This window comes from Myxocyprinus asiaticus, chromosome 43, assembly GCF_019703515.2.
Source record: "Myxocyprinus asiaticus isolate MX2 ecotype Aquarium Trade chromosome 43, UBuf_Myxa_2, whole genome shotgun sequence".
Taxonomy (NCBI): Eukaryota; Metazoa; Chordata; class Actinopteri; order Cypriniformes; family Catostomidae; genus Myxocyprinus; species Myxocyprinus asiaticus.
The window spans coordinates 19,874,601-19,889,349 of record NC_059386.1 but is presented as its reverse complement, the minus strand read 5'-3'; positions in this window follow the sequence as shown (position 1 = coordinate 19,889,349).

Genomic DNA, 14,749 nt, shown 5'->3' with positions numbered 1-14,749 from the left:
CTTCAAAAATATTGTGAAAGAACCAAAAACTTGAATGGATAATGGAGACATACTCTGTTACTCAATCATGAAACATATCTAGCAGGCCTCATTCAACAAGTTATTAGTGCTGATGATGCCAAGTTTTTTGTCTGTCTGCCTTAAATTGAGCATTTTCATGCATTTTGCAAAAGCAGGTGTCCCTGTTGTTGATGTTTGGACACACAATCCAGAATCGTCTCAATCTACAGAAATAGGAGTATGAAATCTTAAATTGAGGCATCTCCAAAATCAACTTTTTTTTTTAGATTTTGCATAGTATCAGAGAGATATCTTTTCTGCTTTTTTTCCCTGAAGACAGCCGGCTATTGTTATCTCGACTCGAAAGATCCTCACTGTGCTCATCATTTCTCTTGTACTTAGATTTAACCCTCTCCTTGATAAGAATGTAAGGTTTGAGTTTTTCTTATAGTGGTGATGTGAAATGCCTACTAGTTCTCTGACAGCAGATATGAGCCTGTATTTCTTCAGCATCTTAGCTGAGAACACTCCATACACATGATTGATTTGAAAACTGTATGTATTTAAATTTCCCCTCTTGCTTTCACCTTACATTTCTTTCTCTTTCTTTTTGTAGGTATTGCTGGTATCTTATGGGGTCATCCCTGATCCTCTGCCTATATTCACGCAGGCGCTCAGCTGTACTTTTGGGCATATTTGCATATCTCTTGTGTTTCTCTGTTTGTATCAATCAGTGAAAATGTAAAAATATGAAATGTTATGAATTATTATACATAAAATAAACCTTATAGCTTTTTCGGTACTGACAAAAAGTGTTTCGTTTTGACTGTTTCGGGTTTGACAATTCTACCTGAACTTGTCTTTATCTTAAAATGTGAGGACAGTAGAACGCTGGACATCAATGATTTGAACAGAATAAAATCACGAAAAACACATATAATTTTTTCAAATGTTACATCTTGTTTTTGTAAGCGTAACAAGAAGTTCGGTAATGACACTTTTTAAAAACACATTCAGGTTTTCTGACTTTACAACAAATTCAAAATGTTAAAGAACATCTACTCACCATGTGCTCCAGGGAGGGAAGAAGGCTTAATATGTCTTCCTGGCCACATGGTTTGGGGTGTGGTGAAGTATTGCATCAATCCCGAGAGACATTTTTGTTTGTGTTTCGGTATTGGCAAAAAAATGGGGGACAGCAACTTTTCTATCTAAATAAATTCTTTAAAAAAAAATTAAATGGCAGAAAAACTCATGTCAGTTAAATTTCAGTAGGACTTGACAAGGTACATTAGGATGAAGTGTTTTAAAAAATATGAAAAAACATTAAAAAACGTGCTGCTCAATAGAAAAGAACATATATACCACTATATTTAAAGGTATGTAAAGTAATTACATTAATTATTTATATTGCCTCTTTTAGTAGTTATCTTGACTTTTGTAAATATGTGTCAGTTGCCTATATATGCCTTTAAAAAAAATAAAATAATAAAAAATAAATAAATAAATATGTATATATATATATATATATATATATATATATATATATAGGGGGGACAGCATTTTGCACCAGAAGAGCAACAGTGCCCATGTCAGCGGTCAGAGACACACCATCAACCACCAGTGCAACAGTGCCCACGCCAGCGATCAGAGACACACCATCAACCACCAGTGCAACAGTGCCCACGCCAGCGGTCAGAGACACACCATCAACCACCAGTGCAACAGTGCCCACGCCAGCTGTCAGAGACACACCATCAACCACCAGTGCAACAGTGCCCATGTCAGCGGTCAGAGACACACCATCAACCACCAGTGCAACAGTGCCCACGCCAGCTGTCAGAGACACACCATCAACCACCAGTGCAACAGTGCCCACGCCAGCGGTCAGAGACACACCATCAACCACCAGTGCAACAGTGCCCACGCCAGCGGTCAGAGACACACCATCAACCACCAGTGCAACAGTGCCCACGCCAGCTGTCAGAGACACACCATCAACCACCAGTGCAACAGTGCCCATGTCAGCAGTCAGAGACACACAATCAACCACCAGTGCAACAGTGCCCACGCCAGCGGTCAGAGACACACCATCAACCACCAGTGCAACAGTGCCCACGCCAGCGGTCAGAGACACACCATCAACCACCAGTGCAACAGTGCCCATGTCAGCGGTCAGAGACACACCATCAACCACCAGTGCAACAGTGCCCACGCCAGCGGTCAGAGACACACCATCAACCACCAGTGCAACAGTGACCGCACCAGTAGTCAGACTGTGGGGTTTTCATGTCAGTGGTGAGGAATGTAAAGAAATCATGTTTTTGACATAAATAAACCTATAATTGGTATGCTTTAAAAGTATTTGTTGGAAGGAAGAATAAGGACACATGCATATGAGAAGCATCATCTTAACGGATTTAATCAGACCCCATACATTGAAGTATGTATGCATGATGACGCATGAATATTGGAGCCTGATTCCCCCATGGGAGAACGCCCAGGGCTCAGTTACCCGCATGCCCGGCTGCCACGCTGGCGGAACGCACGATCACCATTGCCATTGGGAGCCACTGGGTCCTAAACTGAAACGTAATCATTTTTAGTTGCCAAATCACAGATTTTCTCGATTTAAATTGCTGTTCAGAAACAAGATAGAAGTCCAAAGAAGAGGAAGTCAGCTGATATCCCATTCATCGAAGGTTTAATAAACAGTATATATAGTTGAGAAGATAAGTTTGCATTCCCTTTTGTCTGTTTGTACATTACAGGTATTTAAATAAAGTATAGTATACATATAGTTGTGTGTTGCTTTAGACTTTTTAAAGAAGCCCAAAATAAACATGGGAATCTTATTTTGAAATGTCTACGCTCCCAGTTGTGAGCTCACTGACGGCTGATTCGATGAGAAAGTTAATCTGATTCAAACTGCTAACCTGAGCTCCTGAGTTCAAACCCTCAATTCTTTTTGGGTGATTCATGAAAAAGATCCGGTTCAAAAGAGTAATTTGTTCACGACTCTCTCGCGTTAGGTTTGTTGTTGCGTGTGGTGCAGTGAGCTTGTCAGAAACTGAAGGGGTGAAAAGTGGTGCGAGACACACTGGTGCACGCTCTAAAAATGTATTCAATAACTCACAAGATGATAACTGACGAAACCGCATATGAACGCACACAACCCAACTGTTGTCGCAATCAATTATTTTTGGTCGACCATTTTAGTCATGGTCTGGAGCCCTGTCTCACTGTTCTTTGATGGCATATGTCACGGTGACGCAGTCTAAAGTTGGACAAAATTTCTAACCGACATGCACTGCTTCAAGTCTGGCACCAGTCGGTCTGTGCAGTGCTGCATGAAGTCGAACATTCTTATAGTCTTTGCACATCCCTGATCAGAGAAGAGAGAGACAGGGTGATTCTCAATCGGAAGGCTACAGCCTCACTAGGCTGCATATCTCAGCTGCCACATCATCAAACACCATCGAAGGCCGTCTCAATTGTCAAGAGCCTTGGAAGGCAGCCTCATTTCACAGCATCCGTTCAGGTGTATCCTTCGTGGCTTTTAATCACCCACAATCCTTAAAAAGGAAAATGAGTCATGTGACCACGGAGGTGGAAACCTTTATGATGCAGCTTACTTTTTTTTCTCTCTCTTCACGTTTTTATTTGCATTTTCAGCAATGACAATATGTAGAAAAAAAAATGCAAGTAGTTTAGACAATACAACAAATTAGAAGATACAAAATACAAAGCACAAAAAAAAAAAAAGATTAATAAATGGGCAATTACATGAATATGAAAAGCTTTAAAAGTTTTATAGTTTTTACAAGTATAGGGTTCTGTTTTTTCATATTTGAAAGGGTTTAAATATAAATTCTAAGATCAGTGTTGCAAAATATATTATATAAAGGCTTTTTTTTTCCAGTGACACTAGCTTTATGAATAAAAACTTTTGCTAAAATAATTTAGAGATTAAGGACATATTTCTCGTTTTCTGAAGTGTAGATTTTCTAAACAAAGTAAAATATCACATGGCTCTAAGCTTATGGTTCGCCATGCACACTTACTAGACCATCTCATTCTAGAGCTGAATGCTGAGAAGGAGTCTAGCCTACAGCCTCCGAAGGACTGGTCTAGGAAGGACACAGCCTTACTAGGCTGCAGCCTTTCATTTGAGAAGCACCCATACCTGAAGAGCACTTTATTAGGAACACCTGTGCACCTACTTATTCATGCAGTAATCTAAACAGCCAATCGTGAGGCAACAGTGCAGTGCATAAAATCATGCAGATATGAGTCAGGAGCTTCAGTTAATGTTCACATCAACCATCAGAATTTGAAAAAAAAAAATAGGATCTCAGTGATTTCGACCATGGCATCATTGTTGGTGCCAGACGGGCTGGTTTGAGTATTTCTGTAACTGCTGATCTCCTGGGATTTGCACGCACAACAGTTTCTAGAGTTTACTCAGAATGGTGCCAGAAACAAAAAACATCCAGTGAGCGGCAGTTCTGAGGATAGAAACGCTTTGTTGATGAGAGAGGTCAACGGAGAATGGCCAGACTGGTTTGAGCTGACAGAAACGCTACGGTAACTCGTAGTGAGCAGAATAGCATCTCAGAAAGCACAACACGTTGAACCTTGAGGCAGATGGCAGATTTTTAGTTTTTAGAGGAATACCAACTAGCATTTGGAATGCCTGTCTTTCCAACATAAATGAAAAGGTGTTTGGATAAGTGTGCAATTCACAAATCCCGACATCCACCTGTGCCATCCTTTGCACACTGTCCTAAACCCCTGAATAGCATCCTTCTCAGCAAGGTTTCTTAAAGCCTTCAAAGAGTATCAAGCGCCTCCTGAGGAGATCTTGCTTTTATTTCAGTGCTTTCAACAACCTCGGCTACCAACACAAACGTCTCTGTGAGGATGTCCAGCATTCAATGGGCAGCATACATCTGTCACCTCCTTTAAGCTCTGAATTGCCCTCTCAGATTCTACATTAGCCCTCTGATATTTTTCTTACACTCAAACACACCAAGCCAGTCTGTGATTGACAGAATCAAAATGTTTCTCCTAGATGTGCCGGTGCACTCCACTTCCTGTGGCAGTAAAGTCACAGTGTGAATATCCTTAGTATGATAACTACGGTTGACGTGATAAGTTTCCAGCGACAAGTAATTTGTCTGTACAACCTGAAAACAGAAACGCGGAACTAAGGGACACAATCACAGACAATCAGAACATCTTTGATGTTTAATGTACAGTTATGCAGAGCAGATTTCAGACCAATGAGATTTCACATTTTACGTTTATGATTTGGGAACAAGAATTAGTGCTTCTTGAGTATAGAGCATGACTGATCTCTAAAATGTGGGATCATTGTTGACAGGCAATTGAGATGTTACACACCCCCAATCCACATGCTAATGACATGTTTATTCAACGGGCTGCAGTATGACGGGCGCTCATCACACCATCTCCAGAGATCTGTAGCTTAGGTAACAGGGGGTGGTTTTTTTCCGCTTCTCCCTCTAACTCCCTTTTCTCACATATTTCCTTATTTTTTTGGCTCTGGATGTTCTGGATTTGAGTTCCCATTGCTCAAGTGACAGTTCGCTGTCAACCCTTCTTCATTCGAAAAACAAAAAAGCAAGACGATGCTCTGAGCGATGCCAGTGCAGATCATGGTTTTTACTGTTGTGGCTTCTGTGTGAAAGATCAAGCTCGGCAGTGTGAAGTTAGAGCAGAAAAAAGCCATGCTCACCATTCATTCAAACAAGAAGAACCAGACAAATTCATGTTAGCACAGAGAGGGACATATTCAGCAAGCATACAGAGACATGCTGCAGTTATTAGCCTTGCCTTTTTGCACTAATGATAAAAAGAAATGCACACTGAAGGCTTTGTGAATGAAGCTTGGTGGCATAGTTCAGATGAAAGCAGAATGATGCCTATATAAAATGTAATGTTAAATAAGCAAAGAAAAAAAAGTGATATTTGGAAACAGTAGGTCAAAAGTTCTTCAGCTGAAATTGGTCTGTGGTTTTATCGAAATTCAAACCACTTCCCCCCCCATTGGCCAAAGCTGGAACTGTTGAATGGAACGTATATTGGTACAGTATGTTTTTCATTGTAAATGATGTTACACTGTTAACAGGAATGCATATTTTATTTAGTCAACCCTAACCCAAAGCCCAACACTAAACCTAACCATATACGTGGAGTAAAAATGTAATCTTAGAGGTAAAATCTGTCTGTCTGTTTGTATGTCTGTCCGTCCGTTCGTATGTCTACTTGTAACTTCTTTATAAGGAGTGGTTTACTCTTTTTTTTCTCTTGAACACATTGTTTGGTCCAAGAATGTTGTTCACTGTAACAAGCAGTGTCTGGCCCATGGCCTCTTTAAGTGTAAAAGCCAATCAATTTTATTTACTTAGGTCTCTGTGTGGCAGACATTAATAGAGTTTTAAACAGTTCCAGAGAATATACTGGCCTGATGAAGCCTTTCTGCCATGCCCCTCAGTCCGCATACACAAATGATCCTTCCTGCCCTTAAAAAACAAAAACAGGAGAGATTCCATTTATTGTGTTCGGCCATGCAAATCAATACTGGCATTCTGCAAAATAATCCTGTTTAATAATAATTCAGTGTCATTATCTGCGCAAATAAGTTAATGTTACAAATCAAGAAATTAAGGTCAGAATACATTGAATATTTTGGTATCAATTTAGAAAGATTAGACAGAAGGTAATATTGCATTTGAACGCTGCTGCTCTCTGTTCTGTACTTATTTCTCACATGCTCCCATCCCTGTATCAGCGTGAGTATTTTTAATGGTACAGTATGAGTGAACGTTTGTCCAAAATATTTCTGTTATTGCCTGAAGGCAGCAGCATACTGTACTTGAAGTTTCCCAGGCCTCACATATACTGAAACATGAAGAGCTGCTAATTCAATACACAATTAGTATATAATTTATTCACTCCGTGAAGTTAAAATTACGGCCAGAGTATTGAAACAGTACAGGTTTTTCATTTGTTTTTTTATTGCTGTATTTTTGGTTATAATATAATTGCTTCTATGGTACATATTGATTTGGTTCATGTTTTCAAGATTTAGAAATAGTCAAGACATTTTAATGCTATTTGTTATATTACCTTATTTTATTTTTGCAGTCTCATTTTTCAGTGAGTATAATGTCTTCCATGTAGACATCATCATCCCAGTGAGCTTTCAAAAGTTATTTTCAAATCTTGCAGAAACAGAAATCAAGTCATTTTTTTTTTCTTTTTTGCATATGGGACTTTCTTTCTACCTTGTTGACATGTCTTCAGGACTGAATTTTAACTGTGAAATACAAAGATTTGAAGGATTAAACCACTAACCCGATGTTTCTTGGAGGATGACAGGTGATGAACGCTTCTGCAGATATGCTACAAAGGCTAGGAATTATGTAATACTTTGCTTTATGGCTCCACATCTTCCATTTGTATGTAAAAGTCAGCTTTCCACAGGGCCGTGGGAAGAGGATTTATGTTGGGGGTACTGTAGTGGGAGGTGCATTTTTACGTGTACAGGTAAGGTGACCAGACGACCATGACAAAAAATCAGGGGGAAAAAAAACAAGAAACCAGAAATATTATATTTAACTATGGCTAAAATTATTAGTTTAGATTCGTTTTCATGACATTTTACAGTGGACGTCTCATATCAGCTGTGCTGATCAATTATGGAGAAAATATTAAACTTGTGCATAATGGGATTATTAAAAGAAATGTATTGGAATATTTGACAAATTACAACAGATTGCAATGCTCTATTACTCTCTTGAATTAAAAAAAGATGAACAATACATTCAAGTTATGTAATTTTATTTGTAGCCTACTTCTGGAAAATATACCCCAAAATGAGGGGCTATACTTTTCCTAACCAAAAGAAAATACGATCCTTTCGCTTTAAATAGATAATGCTGGCTGTTGCATATATGGGTTGATGCATGTTTTTCTTAAAGAGCCCATATTATGTTCATTTACAGGTTCATAATTTTATTTTGGGGGTCTATTAGAATAGGTTTACATGCTTTAATGTTCAAAAAACACATTATTTTTCACATTCTGTACATTGCTGCAGCACCTCTTTTCACCCTCTGTCTGAAACGCTCTGTTTTAGCTCCTGTCTCTTTAAAGCACCCCTTTCCGAAAAGCCAAGTCTGCTCTGATTGGTCAGCTGGCCCAGTCTGTTGTTATTGGTCAACCGCTTACAGCGTGTGTCGGAAATGTAACGCTCCTTACCATAACCGAGTTTCAGCTTAAAGTAGCTCTTAGAGGGGCATTATGCAAATGTGGTACATAGTGACATAGCTAAGTCATGGAAGTAATGGCTGGATTGCAAACCAGGCCTTTCAGGCAGGTCAGGAGCAGTGTTTTCTGTGGGAGAGAGTAACTCCCTTTGGCATGGACTTTGTGATTTGTAACTTTGCAGACCTTTTACATGCACAAACAGCTATATTACACACTAATGGAAAGGTAAAATCCCAAAAAGCCAAATAGGAACTCTTGGGAAAAAATTACTAATATGCTTGTTTTTGGAAGTGATTAAAATCAGTGAGAAGCTCTGGCAATCATTACATTGCCCCTCATAAAAAGAATCCCGTCCATATAGTGGTGTATGACATCACATGGCTTGTTGATAAGGGTTGCGATTTTACTGATGGTTTGTCAGAGGATGTATATTAGGAAGGGGACACATATTTAATTTTTTTTTGCTATTTGATTACCATGACCTGTGCTATTATCATCTCTCCCTCCCCATTTTTTGGCTTCAAGCACATGAGTAAACTTTTCTTATGGGCTGACAGACATCAGAGGTGGGAGGGGGTGATAATTAAGGGGGAAAGTTCAGCACAGTGGAAAAAAATCACAGCTGATACTGAGTCTGCGGGAATGAACGATTCTCATTATTCGTTTTATAGTTTTTCAATACAGAAAAAGCACGAAGCACAGCAATGATCATTTTCGTAAAATATTAGGCTAAGACTGATTATCGGGACGCCTGGTCACCCTATTTACATGGGTTTTTAAGGGCCGCACATAGCACTGGTACAGACAAATAGACTTTCCTTAAACAGTGTGCAGTGGGTGTCCTGAAAATCGATTTTTTTTTTGTTTGAGCAGGTTTCAGCGAACATTTTTTATTTTTATTTTTTTATTACATGCATAACGTCACCTTGTAATATAACATATGTTACTATATTACTGTAACAATCACTGTTAATGAACCAGTGCAGTCGTACTTTTCTGAGATTTATGCTTGACCGTACAACATGTAAGAGGCAACACGAAGCTAACAAACAATTCTCTCTCAAAATCTTTCCCTCACTTCTCTCTCACACACCCCTGCGCGCCATGTACATGCACACACACCGAACCCCCCGGAGGGGCGGCTTTCCCATTATCATCGAACATGAAAGCACAATCGAACTTAGTCAAAGTCAAAGCTTTTTACTGAGTACAGAGTACCATTTACAAAGTAAAATGAAATTCTTACTTGGGTGCTTCTCGCAAAACTGAGACAACATGTATGTGCAAAGAAAGCAAGACAAACAGGGAGTGACAGACAGCAAATTTACATAAGCTTACACAATTCAGCAATGTGCATAGAGAATGTGTAGTGCAAACGTGTATAGAGCTATAGGGCTAGCCAACCCTTCCCCTGGAGAATATGTAGTGTAATGTTTATGTAAAATGAGTACGCATATATGCACTCATATATTAATGTGTAATGTAAATATGTATATAAGTGTGTAATAAATAATTATAAAACAACCATTTTTAAAAAAAAAATCTCCTTGAGACAACCACACCGTCTTTTTCCAGAGCAGCCTGTATTTCTCCTGTTACCTGTGGGTTTTTCTTTGTATCCCGAACAATTCTTCTGGCAGTTGTGGCTGATATCTTTCTTGGTCTACCTGACCTTGGCTTAGTATCAAGAGATCCCCGAATTTCCCACTTCTTAATAAGTGATTGAACAGTACTGACTGGCATTTTCAAGGCTTTGGATAACTTTTTATATCCTTTTCCATCTTTATAAATTTCCATTACCTTGTTACACAGGTCTTTTGACAGTTCTTTTCTGCTCCCCATGGCTCAGTATCTAGCCTGCTCTGTGCATCCACCTGAGAGCTAACAAACTCATTGACTATTTATACACAGACACTAATTGCAATTTAAAAAGCCACAGGTGTGGAAATTAACCTTTAATTGCCATTTAAACCTGTGTGTGTCACCTTGTGTGTCTGTAACAAGGCCAAACATTCAAGGGTATGTAAACTTTTGATCAGGGACATTTGGTTGATTTCTGTTATCATTATGATTTAAAAAGGAGCCAAACAACTATGTGATAATAAATGGCTTCATATGATCACTATCCTTAAATAAAAGACAAAATTTCACAATTTCTGCCAGGGTATGCAAACTTTTAAGCACATCTGTACTTGCTTCTGTCACACACAACAGCTTCCTATCATGTTTACACTCTCTACTGAATGGTTAAGTTTAGATAAGGGGTTTGGGTAAGGGCATAATATTAATAAGTATGTCGTGCGTGGAACTCGCGCTTACTTCCGCATTAGACATCCGGAATTTGCACGTGATGAAGTCGTACGAGTTTATGCGAACAACATCATGTGAGACCATATGAAATAGCCAACTCGTAAATTATGTACGACTTTTCATGAGATCGGGTTGGGTAAAGCTGTTCCTGTATCTTGATGTGTGTGTGCTGATGCACCTGATCTGCTTCCCAGAGGGGAGAAAGGAGAAAAATGGTCATCCAGGGTGACTAGAGTTCATGATGCTTTCAGCTTTCCTGAGACAGCGTTTAGAGTGGATTTCCTGGATTGTGGAGAGACGTGTGCCTATTATTCTTTAAGCTGTTTTCACCACCCTTTGCAGAGCAGTCTTGTCCTGTGATGAGCAGCTGCTGTACTAGGATGTAATGCCACCAGTGAGAATGGATTCAACAGTGCACCTGTAGAAGCTGGTCATAACTGTTGTGGACATCTGCATTTTCCTCAGACGTCTAAAGAAGTCTTTTTTAATGGCAGTGTTTACATGCTCAGTCCACTTGAGGGTAGAAGTGAGTGTGACCCCAAGAAATTTAAAACTGTTCACCCTCTCAACAGCATCGTTTCCTATGTACAGTAGATGGGTGCATGCACTGTTCCCTGTTTCCGAAAGTCAATAACCAGCTCCGTTGTTTTGCTGATATTGAGAGAAAGGTTGTTACTCTGGCACCACTCTGCCAGGAGTTTAACCTCCTCCCTGTAGGCTGTCTCATCATTATTTGTGATCAAGCCTATAACGGTGATGTCATCAGCAAACTTTAAGATGGAATTGGAGCTGTATCTGGCTACACAGTCATGGGTGAACAGGGTGAACAGGGTGTACAGTAGTGGGCTCAGCACGCTTCCCTGTGGTGTGCTAGTGTTGAGGATCAGCATTATATTAGTGTATATATTATATATACATATATATGCATACACACACACACACACACACACACACACACACACACACACATATATATATATATATATATATATATATATATATATATATACTCTAGTGCATTATATTATCAGTGCATTCATAACACTTGCACATAATCTTTAAACGCTACAATATCAATCAAATGTATGCCAGTCTTGTAACTACCAGGTCCCATTGCGCACACCAGACAAGAACATATCCACATTTTAGGTTCAAAAGCCCAAACTACACAACACACAAGAACATAAGTGATTACATTTTTGCAGCAAGAGTATAGCTTCAGTGTAATGGTAAAAGGTACTGACCAATGTTAATATTAAATTGCTCGGCGGCAGCTTATAATAAACCAAAAGCGTTACCTTGAGATTACCTAGGTGCTCCAATAGCTAAAATAGTCCAAACGCAGCTTGGTGTTCAGGGGTTGTTGAGATGAAGGCCCTCATGATTTATAAATAATTATGACACTATTCAGTGTTGTAAATTATTTCTTAAGACTTCCTCAAGCATACAATTTTTAGGAAAACATATCCAAAATGTTTGAATGTGTTTATTAAAAAAAAAAGACTGACAAAAAGAAAAGAACAACCATCATCTCGACACCAGGGGGTGCGGCAGAAGTTTTTGAATCCACTCCTATAGCTGGCGCCACACTAGCAGACTCAAAACAACTTGATTTTGGCCGAGGGTGTTTTGCTGAGATCTGTCTCCCATCAGTCGGAGGTATGACAAACTTGCCGATTAAAGGGTTAGTTCACCCAAAAATGACATTTCTCTTATCATTTACTCACCCTCATGCCATCCCAGGTGTGTATGACTTTCTTTCTACAGAAAAACACTTTGAATCAATATAGAAAAAAATATCTTAGGTCCTTAAAATGCAAGTGGATGGTGATCCGGCCTTTGAAGCTCCAAAAATAACATAGAGTCAGCATACGTGTCATCCATACGACTCCACTGATTAAATTAATGTCTTCTAAAGCAAAACAATCGCTTTTGGTGGGAAAAAGATCAATATTTAAGTACTTTTTAACTATAAATCATTGCTTCCGGTCAGCAGCAGTATGCGCGTGTGACGTAGTTGCGATGGCACGTTCATGCGTGAACAGACACATGTGCGACACACCCGGAATAACTGAGTATGAGGAGCGCTGTACAGAAGCTTCATTGGTTTTAGTTTAGATCTGTATTTGTATCTGTACATTTATTCACAATGGTGCATTTTTGTGCTTATCCTGGATGTCTCAACCGAGAGAAAAACATGAGATACGTCCGAACATGCCAACGCGAATACGTCACACGACAGACCGTGTGAACTCCGCCCTCTCGTGAATGCGTATACTGCTGTTGACCGGAAGCGATGATTTATAGTTAAAAAATACTTAAATATTGATATTTTTCACACCAAAAGAGATTGGTTCGCTTTAGGAGACATTAATTTAACCAGTGGGGTCGTATGGATGATGTTTATGCTGAATGTCTGTTCTTTTTGAAGCTTCAAAGTTCGTATCACCATCCAATTGCATTTTAAGGACCTACTGAACTAAGATATATATATATATATATATATATATATATATTTATTTTTTTAATTTATTTTTATTTTTTTATTCAAATGTGTTCTGCTGAAGAAAGTAAGTCATATACATCTGGGATGGCATGAGGGTGAGTAAATGATTTGATAATTTTCATTTTTGGGTGAACTATCCCTTTAAGAATGGTGGAGGGGTGTCACATTGCAACTCACCACAACTCTCAGATCTGATTCCCTGTCACGTGGAGCTCGCCGAAATAACAACAGGAGTGCCATGTGAGCATATACAATTGTAAAAGAGTGATTTAGGAAGGGATTTATACCTTGTGAAAGTGTGTGATTGTGTAGTTATCCCCACGAGGCTTGCCGTAGAACGCGTATGTCCATATGCAGCTTTCAGTGAGCGAAGAAATTACGTTCAATAAACTGTTGTGCATCAAAAATAAATTTAATGTCATTTCATATCTTTTTGATGGTCAAAGGGATTGTTCAACCAAAAACTATTAAACATGATTTCTAAAAAATAAGGTTGAAATAATGCAAACTAATGACTTCAGCAGGAGCATTTACCATCAATTAACAACCTCGGAGCTCATGGTAGGTCTGTCTTTAAATGTTTTTAAGTAATCTTTAAAGGTGCACTCAGTAATTTTTTCTTCATTAAAAAAGATTAACTCCTAAAGACATGAATTGTAATTTTCAGTATATGTATGAAATCATGAGCACTCACATTAAAATGAAGAATCCAGTCACATCAGTAACCTTATAAAAGCTGTTTTATTCTACATGGAGAGGGTCCGCACATGGGGGCTGCCATGTTAGAATCACGTGACCAGCCGAATACTACTCGCTTACTCTCAGTAACAGTCCTGTTATTTGACACTTTCACTCATTGATTAAAGTAATCATGTCTGACTGTGAACACTACATTTCTATATTGGCATCTGAAACTGAAAACTATTGATTTTAAATTATGCTGCATCCAAGCCGCTAGGTGTCAGTGTAAGTCCAAGATGACACAAAAACAAAAGTCACTAAGTGCATCTTTAAAAATGTATGTAAAAAAAAAAATCAATGGTATTTTAACTTCCAGAACCCAACTGTAGTCTATATGTGCTCTATAGTAAACATTAGTATGGACTGTCCATTTCTACGGTGAGCTTCTACATCTAGAGTCATCTGTGTTGTTGCAGGCGATAGTTACAGTCAGTATATTTATAGCAACTTACCGTAATAATAGCCTAACACATCCGGTTTTATGGCAAATACTTTTGAAGGTTACCCACTTGAGTACTGAGTTTTGGTACCGCCACAGTAACGCAGAAACGCACCACGCGCATTGGCAAACTCTGGTCTGCGTTCGCATACTTGCGTCAAGTGTATTTCTGGAAACATTTTCACCTCAATGTAAAATGACATGACTGTGTATTGACCCCTGCCTTAGATAATTAATCATTATTTTTTAATTAAGACAATGATAAATTATTTATTGAGAAATATGTTTTCATGCTTTTTAATGAAAACATCAGAGGAACTACATTTTAATGAAGGATTTTGTACTTGAGAGAAATGAGAGAAATGGCTAAAGACTGTAAATTAACTGTCGAGAGACATCGAGTGAGGAAGTATGTACTAGCGCCCTCTCTCTCTCTCTCTCTCTCTCTCTCTCTC